General features: G+C 40.2%; 1 protein-coding gene and 1 long non-coding RNA gene across 4 annotated transcripts in view; one reads left to right on the plus strand and one right to left on the minus strand.

The window, feature by feature from the left end:
• The window catches only part of Nlg-5 (neuroligin 5), a 214,539-nt gene that overhangs the window by 186,749 nt on the left and 14,677 nt on the right, over positions 1–13,113 (minus strand). For 2 of the 3 annotated variants that reach the window (XM_077408305.1, XM_077408322.1), the window contains exon 1: positions 3,173–4,781. The gene's annotated coding sequence lies outside the window, so the exon portion shown is untranslated. Of the gene's footprint in view, positions 1–3,172; positions 4,782–7,691; positions 7,746–9,310; positions 9,850–13,113 lie in introns of those variants that run through there. The other variant, XM_077408313.1, reaches the window with a different exon arrangement.
• On the plus strand, positions 5,245–9,038 carry LOC143898727 (uncharacterized). The gene is made up of 3 exons (XR_013257283.1): positions 5,245–6,299; positions 8,014–8,541; positions 8,913–9,038. It is a non-coding gene; the product is annotated as an uncharacterized LOC143898727 (long non-coding RNA).

Consider the following 13,113-nt stretch of genomic DNA (forward strand, 5'->3'; position numbering starts at 1 on the left):
CACACGTATGCGGTACGTATGTGCATACGTGAGGGAGAGCAGGGGAGATAGATGAACCCCCGGTGTCGGCTGTGTGATGCACAAAAGGTAAAGTAACTTGATACACACAAGTCGAGTCTTGGATATGCAAAGCGCGTATGCGATCGTGGCGCATCATATATCCGGCGCCGCGCCGGCTTGAAAATCCTTACGACGACGACGTCAAGAATCGCGCCGGTGCGCTAGCTTGGAAACGTTACTCACGACGTTGAGAATCGCCCGTCGTTTAATAGTATTTTTTATTCTACGAAGGAGTCTCGAAACCCTCTGGCGCGCACATGTGCCACATTTACTTATGATTGTAACAAGTTTCCGCACTGCGCCGAGGAGTCATTTACAATTTCGTCGCGAGTTACGATGGCGAACGCAAATTCAGAGAGGTAAATGGTGTTGTTTCGAAGCAGAATTACGATTACGATGGTTGGCATAATAACAGTTGCCAGTTAGCAGTTAGCACAGTTGCTATAGTTATACTCATATTGAGAATATATTTCATTTTATAATTTATTCAGAATTAGTAATAAGTAATAACAATAGTGATAATAATAAATAAATAGAAATAATAATCATTTTTTAATTAATGGCAGGTGTATAACATTAGTAGATATCTCCACTATTCGGTTAAATTTACAACAAACCGGATAGATGTAATTCAACTGCCTTGATCCCGGATTTCCGAGCGCTTTTCTGTCTCTTTTGCTATGTCTTGTATAATAATAATAATAATAATAATACTTTATTGCGCATTATAATTGACGGACATTGCGAGGACTATAATTAAACTTTACCATAAGTCAGCTGGTTTATGCGCTACTAAACCCGCTCATGAAAATTTTTAAGTCGGCAACTGCAAAAATTTTACAATTCTGTTTATATCCCGCAGCACATCAAGATGTAAAACTGCATTTTTTATCGTGAAAGCTGCTCAACGCAATAGAAGTTGGAGTGTGGTACACATCCAAGCACGTTCAACCCGGGTCAATATGGTAGGTCGCTATCGTGACTATTATGTGAGAGGCCAAATCATTTATACGACAAACACGTACGTTGATGTGTGCGCTATTACGAAAATGATGCCACTGAATTCAAGCTCTGTGATCTACCGGAGGATTTCGTGAAACTATTTCATCGCCAGTCGATTCTCGATCAAGTTATGGCGGTTCGTTAAATACCGTACGCTTTAATCACTTTATACAGTCGCGGAGTTTTTAATAAGCGTAATCAATATCGAAAGGATTAAACAAACGGTACCTATTCCTTTTATAAATTCAATGCGCACTGATTAAGACCGGATCCGCCGGATGCGGAAAGAATTGAATACGGAAGGGAAAAAAAACTTTATGCGTAGCGCAATGGAAATGGAGTGGAAAATGAAAAACAGTCGGAAAGGCAGTTCCGATATTGGAGACGCCATAGGCGTACGATAAAACGCAACGCCAGTAAACAAGATTGAGCATGCTGGCATTCATTTGAAAAGTAGCAAAAACTTCCAGCGAAAATTCTTCCAACGGGGGGGGAGGGGGAGAGAAACGGGAAGACTAACTCGATTTGCAGAGGATCAGATAATAGTCCGAGCAATTTTCAAAATTACCCTCCCCAAGTAATTCTCATAAGAAATAAGACAGTACACGCGATTCCTTGTTCTCGAGAGGAAAAGACGGACGAACGGGAATAAAAGCGGATGCCAGAACGAGCGAGTACACCGAAATGAAAATCGAAATTTCGATTCGGAATATCGCTGTCGATTCGAGCCGCGCTAATCGGATCCTCGATAATGGCAGCAACGTGACCCGGATTTGAGACGTTTATATATTCGAAAGTGTATCCGCAAACTCGCGCGGGGACTATTATATTACGGGGCATATAATTACGTTTATAAACGCCGATTCGACTGGTTTTACTTAGGCGGAATCGCCGTCAGATTCGATTGCGCTCATCAATTAATTCGGGGAGCGTAGTTAACTATAACGATTCGGAAGCTTGCGTGTGGCGTGCCATTACGATCGTTGTTAAAATGTCAAACGCATTCAATCGCGAACGGGAATTACGAGGACGCGCGCTATGAACTTCGTTCGGTTGCAAATCAGTTTAACCGCGAGTACATAAACGCAGTAGGCTCTGTTATGGAAGGTATTTACGAGCTATGTCCAAATTTTCCATGAAAATTTTATTTTTATAGATCCAAAATTGATCGTATGTGTTTTATAATAAAGATTTAAATAATTTAAAATTTTTCACAACGACAAAATTATTAAATTCTAGCACTCTTGCAAGTTGTTGAGACCGCAGCAGTCATTTTAATTAAGCGTAACAACTGATTTGATACTGAGTTGATACAGCGTTTATATCTTCAATAGTTTCATTTAAATTTTGGTCTCTCGATAAACATTTTTATAAATCTATCTACGTTTATGAATAGAATAAGTTTTAAAAGTAATCATTAAATTTGCTTTTCATTTCTCGTGAAAAGCGCCAGTTTTCATTGATTGAACGACATTAAAAAAAAGGTATAAAAGGGTATATAAAAGTAAAAAAAGATATTCACGAAAACTCGTCAAAGTATAATCGTTTCATCAGTAAATGGTTATTTCACACAATGAGAGACATCGAGTGCCAGCTGCAATCAATCGAACGACCATTATCTTCATGGCTAATGTCCAATGAACTCGAAAAAGCGTATTATTAAACGAGAGAAGACCAGAAATAATCTGTGACAATACTATACTTTACGTGGATCCTATTTTCCTATCTCTACAAAAGGAGACTAATAACATTGTTTCTCAAGATTGCGTTTTACATAATCGATATCGCTTCGCCGTAAAGAAAGAGATTCGAATATAACAAGATTGTTTATAAGACCAGTATTCTCGGCGATTCCAATCTTCTTTCGTATCACAATGTATCAATAGAAGCTTAAAAATGCCAGTAACGGTCTCGCGATATCTAAATCCTTAATGGTTATTAATCGAGCTTCCCAAGCTTTCCCGTTCAATGGGAGATTTACGATGCGGTCCAGTCTCTGCTTTTTATCCCCGTTTCGCGATAAATTCGCGATTAATAACGCGCCGGGGCATCGGGGCAAAAGGTTCCGCGCGCGGCGGATTAACAGTGAATTCGTCAAACATCAACTTACCAGCGCAAGAGCGGTCAGAATCTGTCTCTCTTTCTCTCTCTCTCTCCCTCTCCAGCTGAGCGTAACGTGTAAATCCACGTCCTGCCGGCCGGCCCCGTTCGCAGCATCCGGTCCTCGTGCCCGGAATAATCTGTATTGTCCGAAACACCGCTCCGCGCCGATTCACCCTCGCGAACGCGTCAACAGATGAGGACGACCCTACATTGTATGCCCGCACACGCTCGTATACGGAGTCGAGAGTCACGAGAATGCACTGTTGGAGGCACCGCGTTGAAAAGTGCGAGTTTAACTCTTCAGGGTCAATTCGCGCGACACCACTCACATCCGGCGAGAATTTCGATCACGCCGGGACAACACGCCTAAGTTCCCCTCTTCAGAATAAGTCCAATCTGTCCAGCAATACGTACGTTGACTGACCCGATAAGAGAGCGATAATCGAAGGAATGTTCATTTCCGATCGCTAACAGCTCATGTCTATGTTACATATGCGATAAACCCGTTCGGAAACTGGGAACGATCAATCATTACGCGTGATGCGGTTATTAAAGGCGCCACTGAACATGAGATACGAAACTATACAATCCGGACGATTCGTATGAATTATCGACAGCCGGACGAAGTTTGGCCGACACCGACCGGCAACGATAACGCTCTAATGATTTCTCCAGTTCCGTGCAAACTCTCGCGATCGCGGAAAAGTCCGGGAAAAGTTTCGCGATGGCTGTGAGACGGCGGGGGGGAGGTGGAGAAGGAGAGAGGGAGTGATGAAGCACGCCCGGTTTCGATCATGAAATGTTTTGATGAAATCTCTCGCTATATCCTAAGACGACCGTCGTCGTCGACGACGATAACGACGACGACGACGATGAGGGGTGGGCCAAGTTTCAGTTCGCGCGAGTAAGCATCAAACTTTCCGATGAGTAGTAGTCCCCGTACGTTGCTGCTGGTGGCCCTGTATCCCGAGGAGCGGTCCTCGAGAGCGAGATCCGTGATTCCGCGATTTTCGCGTCTGAGAGAACATCGCGCTACCGATTTGCCCCCCCGGCATTCGACTCCGGCACGTTCATTTCCACACGATTATCGTCGGCGGCTATACGTACGCGTATGCGGTTCTCTCGCGCCCGTATAATCACTAACTTCCCGACGACTCGCGACTATCTCGGCATCGCCTCGATATATCTATCGGTGACCGACGAAAGCGTGTCCGATATCCGATAACACTGTGGGACAGGTCACAATTAATACGCCGGATTTACGCAGGCGAGGGACAACGTTCTACGCGCGTAATCCTGAATTCTTGACTGTTCGACGAAGGACTTGAAGAAGTTGTAGAGTAGAGATTATCCACTCGGACGCGATGACTTTCCACCGGTCGTGAGGACGTCGTGCAGCCGCCGTCGAAGAATTACGTCGTGACTGGGCTGGGAGTCACGCACAGGTAGCACGTGACGCGCGACGCTCGTGTGTGACGTTGTCGTGACGACCGAGAGAGAGACGAGGGAGAGACGTAGGGTCCACGTTACCCCTAGGCACACGGGCCACCCGACGTGACGCTCTGGTCGGGTCTGTGTACCAGGGTGCTACTGGGGATAGCCGTATGCTTGTTTTTGCAGAGCTACGCGGCGAGAGAGTGAGACTGGGAGCATAGTGGGAGATACAGGGTTGAGAGAGGGTTGAGAGAGCGCGCGAGCGAGCGAGAAAGAGAACGGAGGAACGGACTGGTCGAAGCGAGACGGGCAATTCGGTGGAGTGGATGAACGAAAACGGCAGTAATAGCGGAGCGGAAGAGCACGAGAGGGTTGACAGGGACTGGAGCGAGAGAGAAAGAGTGAGAAAGGACGAAAGAGGGGGAGGAGGAGGGAGAGAAAGAGAGAAAGAGAGAGAGAGAGAGAGAAAACCATCCCGGTCGGGTGGACTCGGCTGGCCTCGACGACGAGCGACGTCGCGACGGCGCAGCAGTCACCAGGACCTACCATCCCTCTACACGTTCTCTCCCTTCCGTCGCGAGATAGGCGACCCTCCACGCCACCATCCACCTCACGCTGCTTGCCGACCCCGCACCCCACCTTTTCCAGGGCCATGGATCGATCCCGACGTCCGTCGCCGTGTATCCGTACGTACATCCGTCCGTAAACTTGCCGCTATACGGCCGTTATGCCCATACCGGTGTATGATCAGCCAAGACGTATGATACGAGTGTGTCTGCGTGCGTGACAGAGCGCGTTTCGTCGTCAGGAGCGCGTGTCAAATTTGCGACATCGAGCCGACAGGATCTCTCGAAAAATCTCATATGCCGACAGAAGTGCGTACGATTGTTACGGCGCCACGTTTCGCTCTTTGTCGAGAATAAAAGTTGCCCGTGGACCGCGTGTGTGTACGCGTGTGTGTGCGCGGTCATCATTACTAAAAAGCGCATGTCCAATTTGTATAGCACTGCTCGAGCTCCGATCGAGATATCTGCCTACCGTAGATCGTAAAAGTAGTTTAATCTGTTTCGCGGATTCTTTTACAGCCCTCGAATACCTCGTTATGCGGTGATTAACGGGATGGTGGCTAAGCCGGCAGGAAGTTAGCTTGAAAAGTTAACGAACATTATTTCGAACGATACGACTACAATTGCAAGTTACGGCGAGAACACGTATGCTCGTTCGCCAAGTTCGTCTTTCGTATGTTTGGTTCTCGACAATTCGCAAGTAGTATATCGCGAAGGAGCCCGCGTGTTGGTGCGAACTTACACAACGGCCATATGCGCGCTTATCTCCTGACATTTTGTTTTAGTGGCGTGGCACTAAACTCGCGCTCGCGCACGCACGTTGAATTCGTAGCCTATACACTTGCAATTTCTCATGATGCAAGTATGCCGCTAGTAAGATCGGATGTTTACTTTACCATTAAGAGAAACGGTTTTTCACTTTGCAAAAGTGATAAACGAGTCAGTGCGAATAGCTTCCTCTCTCAAGCTTGCAAGAGCAATCCATTACGCGGAAAACTGATATATTTGACACATGATAAAATATCCGACTTGAAAAGACTATATAATGTCAAAAATAAAAATTTCCGGGATGGCTACTGTAAAATGAAGATAGATCGTACCAGCGTGAATTACTTCACGCCAAAGAATATATAGGTGCTAATAAGGATTCGAGTATACATATACATATATTCGATATACATATTTATTTATACATATAGTAATAATTCTTAGTCCCGTATTTAGTCTTATTTTTTTAAATTATCAAGTGAGAGATATTTAAAATGAATTAAGTTTTAAAAGTTAAGATGCCGGTTCACCAATAATACTTATATACAATACTTTGATTAAAAATTAAAAGAAATAATTAGATATAAATTGATTGATTTTTTACACGTAATTGTTAAAGTATTATATGGTTTTGCTCGTATAACATCTTAGAATAATACATATTTATGTGACAATGTAAAATAAAATAAAATTATCGGTAAACTATGTAGGCTAGCAAAAATGAGAATAAAATTGGCGCATTCTAGAACAAATAACTGATAATTATTAGCATATTTTTCTTTATTAAATAAATTGATTGGTATATACGTGATTGGAATAATTCCTGTTGTTTTTATTTGTTTATATTTGTTAAACATATATTTTATTTACTAATTACTAATAATACAATATATGCATATTGAAAATAAATCTCTGAATATTATTTATATCACACGTGCGTCGAAAGTGGCCCATTCCGTGCGCGCCATTTGTACACGAAATAGCCAATTCCATTCACGAGAAATTTCCCGCACTAAGTGCGGGAAGTAAGTCAGAATAGTTATTTGTGCAACAAGTGCAATTCCCGCACTTGTTACACAAATAACTATTTCCTGCGCCAATTTTTATATTTAATCTTGGAAAAATAAGAGGCAAAACGCAAGCTTTAAATTTTATGAAAAGAATATTGAAAAAATAAACTCATGTATTTCAATACTAACACTTTTTCTTTACTGTATATTTTATAAATATCAAATTATTGTTATTTTGTATATATAAATACACAAACATCTTCTTCCTATCTGCACGATGTTCGTGAAATATATACATGAAAAAAATTCTAGATTAAATTTAAAAACTCCAGATTCTAAAAATATTAGTATTTGTTATATATGCATTTATTATTATTTTATTTTAATTCTCTTTTTCTAGTTTCCTACAGTTTTTCTAATTAATTAATTAAAAAACTTAAGTAATTATAATGCATTTAATACAAAAATAATTAATATTATTATATCTTATATCATATCCTTTCACAGTGTGCTTAACTCAACTTTTGTAAAATTCTTGTTTGTATAAAATGTGTTCCATGATTAAATATTTTAATCCTTATCTATTCTAGCCTATTTATTTTAAAGCAACGAATCTATGAAATCTCACATTTATCTGTAATATTTTTCTTTCATTAACTTAATATATGATGCATTATATCTGATGCAATGTTTGTTTTTTCACAAATCCGTTACTTCAATATAAAATAAAAGATAATTTAAAACTCACGGGAACGATGTGCAGCAGCGGAATTATGAACTACGTTGCAAACTATACGTTGAACTGTAAAATACAAATATATTCAAATTATTAAAACGCCCAAGGTAATTAATGTTTTTTGTTATTTATTGCGCGCGCATTGAATTTTTTATTCAATCTCGAATAAATATTTAAGAACGTATAAATTACGTATAATTTTCACAAAAAAATATATCTCTTTTTTAAGGGGGTAGCTTGGTGTAACGGCTTAAAAAAATCGAATTTTTTTTTGCTTAAGTCGATAGTATTCTGTCTCTAGAATACGCTCCCTAAACCCTAAACATGCATTTAGATTTTAGCGGGCTGAAATAAATGTTTATAATATATGTATATTCCGACTACCGACGCCATTCGACTAGAAACACAGTTCGACCGTTAGCGTTTGTGGACGTGTTTTCTGTTGTTTTGTGCCAAGTTTTTTTAATTCGAACATGTCTACGTATCCGAAAAGAAGCAAAAAAGAACAGATTCGATCATCAAGGCCAAGGAAAAAAAGATTTGGCGGTTTGCTCCAAAACACCTCCACTGCGGCCGGAAGATCATAGAAATTGCTGCTTACATAGCAGCTGGAATATTTAACGAAGGCTATCTGTCAGTGCTAAACATAATGTCAGACTTGGAAATAGTTATTGGGACAGCATGCAGAGATTATTCCGACAAAATTAATAATAGCCGTACGACCTCGCAGAATCGTCGAAGTAAAAGCACTGCTCGCGAACTAAAAAATATACATAAACAACGGCTGTTGGAGCAAAACGAGCTGTATGAAGAAGTTGAGGGGATATTGGAGCAGGGATACCAGATCGACCAAAAAGTATAGGTAAATCAACAATAATAAGCTTTTATCAACCTTCTTTCTTGTTAATTCGAAAACTTTAAACGCGTTTTTCTCAAAACCATGTTTTTGAAATTGGCGTACACGATAACTCAAAATATTCTTGATGAATCCAGACCATTTTTTTTTTAATTAAAGGTAATTAAATTGCCTTGAACTTATACCTATAATATGTACTAAAAATTTTGTTTAAAAAAAGTTATAAACAAAAGAAAGTGCGAAATTCATGCAAAAAAACAAATTTTTTTTTTCAAACCACCATTTTTAAATTTTTTATGATAAAAAAAATCATGTTTTAGGTATATAAAGAAACTACACTCATAAACTTTACAAAAAAAATTTTTTTGTGGTTTCAGATCGTTCTACGGGATGCTAGAGTGTAGGCCATTCAGAAAGAATTTTCGAAGCTACCTTTGTATTTGATCGCATAACTCTTGTGTACTTACCATACATTTATTCAAAAAAATTAATTTGAACATTTCAATATGTACACAATAAACAATGTTAATTGCAAAAATATATATTAAGTAGTATCTTTAAAAAAAAATCCAGAAAAAGAGCTTGTTTTTGGCGTTTTACACCAGGCTACCCTCCTTAATTGCAATCTTCTATAACATTTCATGATAAAAGTTTAATTTTCATTTAAATTATTTAAATATAATTTATATCATTCGAAACGAATCTACATCTACATATAGAAATAAATATCGTAATAATAAATAATGTACGTAAAAGATAAATTATATATACTCACCCCACGGTTGCTCCGCCGTTACTCGATGCCTCCCAGGCCTCCTCCTCCTCTCAGAGATTCGTTGGTTGCAGTTAGCAAAACACTCGCGAAAATGCAGTTAATTATCGCGGTCGCGCAAGACTTTGTGCGGCAATCCGGAAACGATTGTGACAATACGACGATCGCGCGACACTTTGTGCGGCACTCCCGAAACAATGGTGACAATAATACAACGATCGCGCACGAGGGTTTGTGCGGCACTCCCAAAGCGATTGTTATAAACTTATAAAGCGACGATTGCGCGAACTTTGTGTAGCATTCCCGAAGCGATTGTTACAATGCGACGACGATCGCGCGAGACTGTGCGGCACTCGCGATCGCGCGCGCTCGGGTACTTCGCTCTCTCTTCAGAGTAAATCCTCCAAATATTGAATCCTCCCACTCGAGATGCACCCACGAGAGAGTATCGTCGCAAAGAGATGCTATTATGGTAGGCTTCAAGAAACGAGCGCGGAATACCGTGTGTACCAGCCAATTCCTCGCTATTACAGAATATTCAACTGTAACATACATATACATATTCGTGTATCTCTCACTTCGAGTTCACTCTCAATTTAAAAATAGCAGACTGCATTCAAATTGAAACGCGGATACGAGCACCTATTCCGATGCAAGTAGCATTAAGGAAGAATCGCCAGTAACAAGTAATGATTTATAATTTTCGTTCTACTTTAGCTTCAATTTGTTTCTATTTCAAACAGCTATAATTCGCATGAAAGATCCACCTCGACGAGCAATCGTCGCCTCGATACAATCGCAAATTAAAGTAGCTGATCGTAAGAATTGATTGATCACACGAATTGATAATTGTTAATAGTGTAAAGGAGTAGCGCGACGGAGCGGCACGCACCGCGACCAGTCTGGTCGAGTGTCGTTGCGCGAATGATAGCGCGACGACCTTGTTTACGCAGCGCGATGACGTAAAGGGCCACGTGCGAAAAAAGGAAACAATCGAGAGCTGTATTTTAAAAAGTCCGTTCTTACAAAATACGTAGCGTATTATAAAATAATAACTATGCCGAATATTCTTCTTTGTACTCTCTCTAAGTTCATTTTAATTCCGTAATATAATAAATCTATAATCTGAAGGATTAAAGCTATTTTCGTTTTGATCAGAGCAATTGTACAAATTAATATTTATTTATTTTTGCGAGAGGAATAAAACGATGTGATTTTTAGTAAATTCAAGATTGTGTAATTTTAATTAATGAAGAAAATTAGATTGGATTGTCGCAAAAAATGTCGCGATTTAATTTCATTATTTTTCTCTTTTATTCATTAAAATCACAGAATTCCACTGCTCTCAAAATATAAACAGTAATCATAAATTAATTTCCATAAATATTTTGCCGATTGAAACGAAGGTAAACTTTATTTCCTAAATGAACATTAAATTTAATGACACGATCATATTACATTTGAAAAAAAAATGTTACGCAAATATATACGTTAATTCGGTTTTATTAATTAAGATGCAATATCAGAGAAACTTAAAAAAATATTATCCAACGTTATTTTTAAAAAATATCGTAATAGTAGAGAATACTTTTCTGGAATCCCTAATTTAACGTTTTAGAAAACTTTTCTTAAATCTCAAAGTTTTTTGTAACCGTTCTCTTTTTAAAAGTCATCTTTAAAAGTAATACACATCATTAAAGTAATACGTGACTTTTTCCGATTCAATACTCGATTATTATTGATACAAGATTGAAAATGATTATACATATATACTACTGTATACGTGTTTCAAGAATCGATTACTGGAAGTGTGAGAGATAGAACTCAAGCTGTGTCGCAAGACAAACTTCATCTCGGTGTTCCTCAGCTGAATTACAAATATGACATTACAAATATCAAACTGACTCTCTCAAGATCCATTTATTGTATCGTATCTCAAAACTCAAAACTGAACCGAGTTCTTAAACAGAGAAACGCGTCTACAAATACAGATTATATTAATGTTAATTACAAGTTCCTCAATATAACTTTTCAGTAATTCAATACGATTGATCTGATTCGCATGTGCCGATTGCGTATGCGAATTCCAGGCTGCTCGAGTCTTACATATGTTACAAGTTTACAACCGAGTAATAACGATATGGAAACCGCGCGCGTTGCACGTATCCCTGTTAGTCAGTTTGGTATTTGTGTATGCCAACGTAACTTAGCAAATACGCCCGCGTTAAATTCATGGAAACACAGCCGTATGCCGTACCACTCGTTGTAATCCTGAAAAGATCTCGAAGGAAGAGCGAATAAGCCTACGCACGCACTTTGGCGCCGCCTGTAACGTCGTAAAGTCGCAACGGCATGTAAATGCGGCACGGAAGTGCGCCCGTCTGGCTCATCTCCGGCCGCATCTAACTCGCGTGCCGAATTGTTCTCCGTTGTCTGATAGCTCAGACACGGGAAATCCACGTATACAAACGCATATGCGCGCACACACGCGCACGCACGTATACACGTGTGTATGGACGCGTGCGAGCGAGCGCGTGATCTATGTGCGTACGTTGTTCCCGTGATTCTCGATTTACACGACACGCTGGTAACATCGTATGCATACGCTATCCGAAATAGGCGCGATTTGCTCGCGTGCTCGGTTAATGTAAATCTTGCGCGAGCGCGCGCGCATCGCACGCCGCGGGGCTTAGATCCGTGTTACCGGACAGACCTTATCAATTTGCACTCTTTTTTTGCAAATGGAGCGCACCGCCGCGCGGATAATTAATTAACCGTACTTCGGTACGGTTGGCGTATGCGCCGGGCGAGAGCGCGGTACATTATCGCGCGGACAGATATTACAGTGGCGTTTTGTCCACGTTTCATATATCTTACGGTACCCCGCGGATAAAAACGCGCGGTCCAGCACGAATTCGAGATCGCTACTGCCAAGGAACGCAAGCAAATAAAGAACTTTCGTCAATTAAAGTGTCGTGAAAGCTTTATGAATAACGGAAACACGACCCTTTTTCTCCTTATCGAAATTCAAGTAGAAATTTACGTAGAATTTAAACTGATTTTCTATTGAAAACACGAGCTTCGGTCGTATTAAAGTCTGAAAACAGAAAAGCTTTTAAGCTTTTTAATACAGAATGGAAATATGTTTCGCCCTTAACGCAATCCCTGAATTTTTTTCCCGTGTAGTGTCGGGGATTCGCCCCAATAATAAAATTTATTTTAAAAATGCCATTGAACTTCTTCTCTCTCCCCCGTAAAAAGTGCACTAAATGCATCTGTACTTCGAAAAATTAATTTCAAAGTGTGAACAAAATTATTTACAAAATATATATATGCGTGTTCGACAAAATGAGCGGACGGACGTTGCGTGTGATAGGGAGTCCCAGCTTTCGCTTTATGCAATAATTATAATTATTCCGATAATAGGTAATAAATGATGGTAATTAATGGTCATGTCTAACTAACCACAAAGCGACATTAATTACCGTGATTAATGATGTCCCACAATGAAACGAGGCGCCAAAAATTTTTCGACGCCGCAACACGACAGGGTGTCTCACCCTATTAATTTTAATGATAGATTCTTTGACAAATTTCACCGCAATGCGATACTTCTCCCCGCATGCTTACCGAGCGCGTCCTCGCGCGAATATATTATAGAAGACGTGTCAGACGTTTATATAAATTTCTCACGTAAACGATGCACGAGCGCCGTGCACTTACATGCGCGTCTAAATTTCGCGAGGCTCGTTTGCAACCTTTTACATTGCGGTGAAAAAGTTTAGCTCGCGTAAAACCGAGCGAAA

Source organism: Temnothorax americanus, unplaced genomic scaffold (assembly GCF_048541705.1).
Source record: "Temnothorax americanus isolate GAGA-0224 unplaced genomic scaffold, ASM4854170v1 Scaffold10, whole genome shotgun sequence".
NCBI classification, from domain to species: domain Eukaryota; kingdom Metazoa; phylum Arthropoda; class Insecta; order Hymenoptera; family Formicidae; genus Temnothorax; species Temnothorax americanus.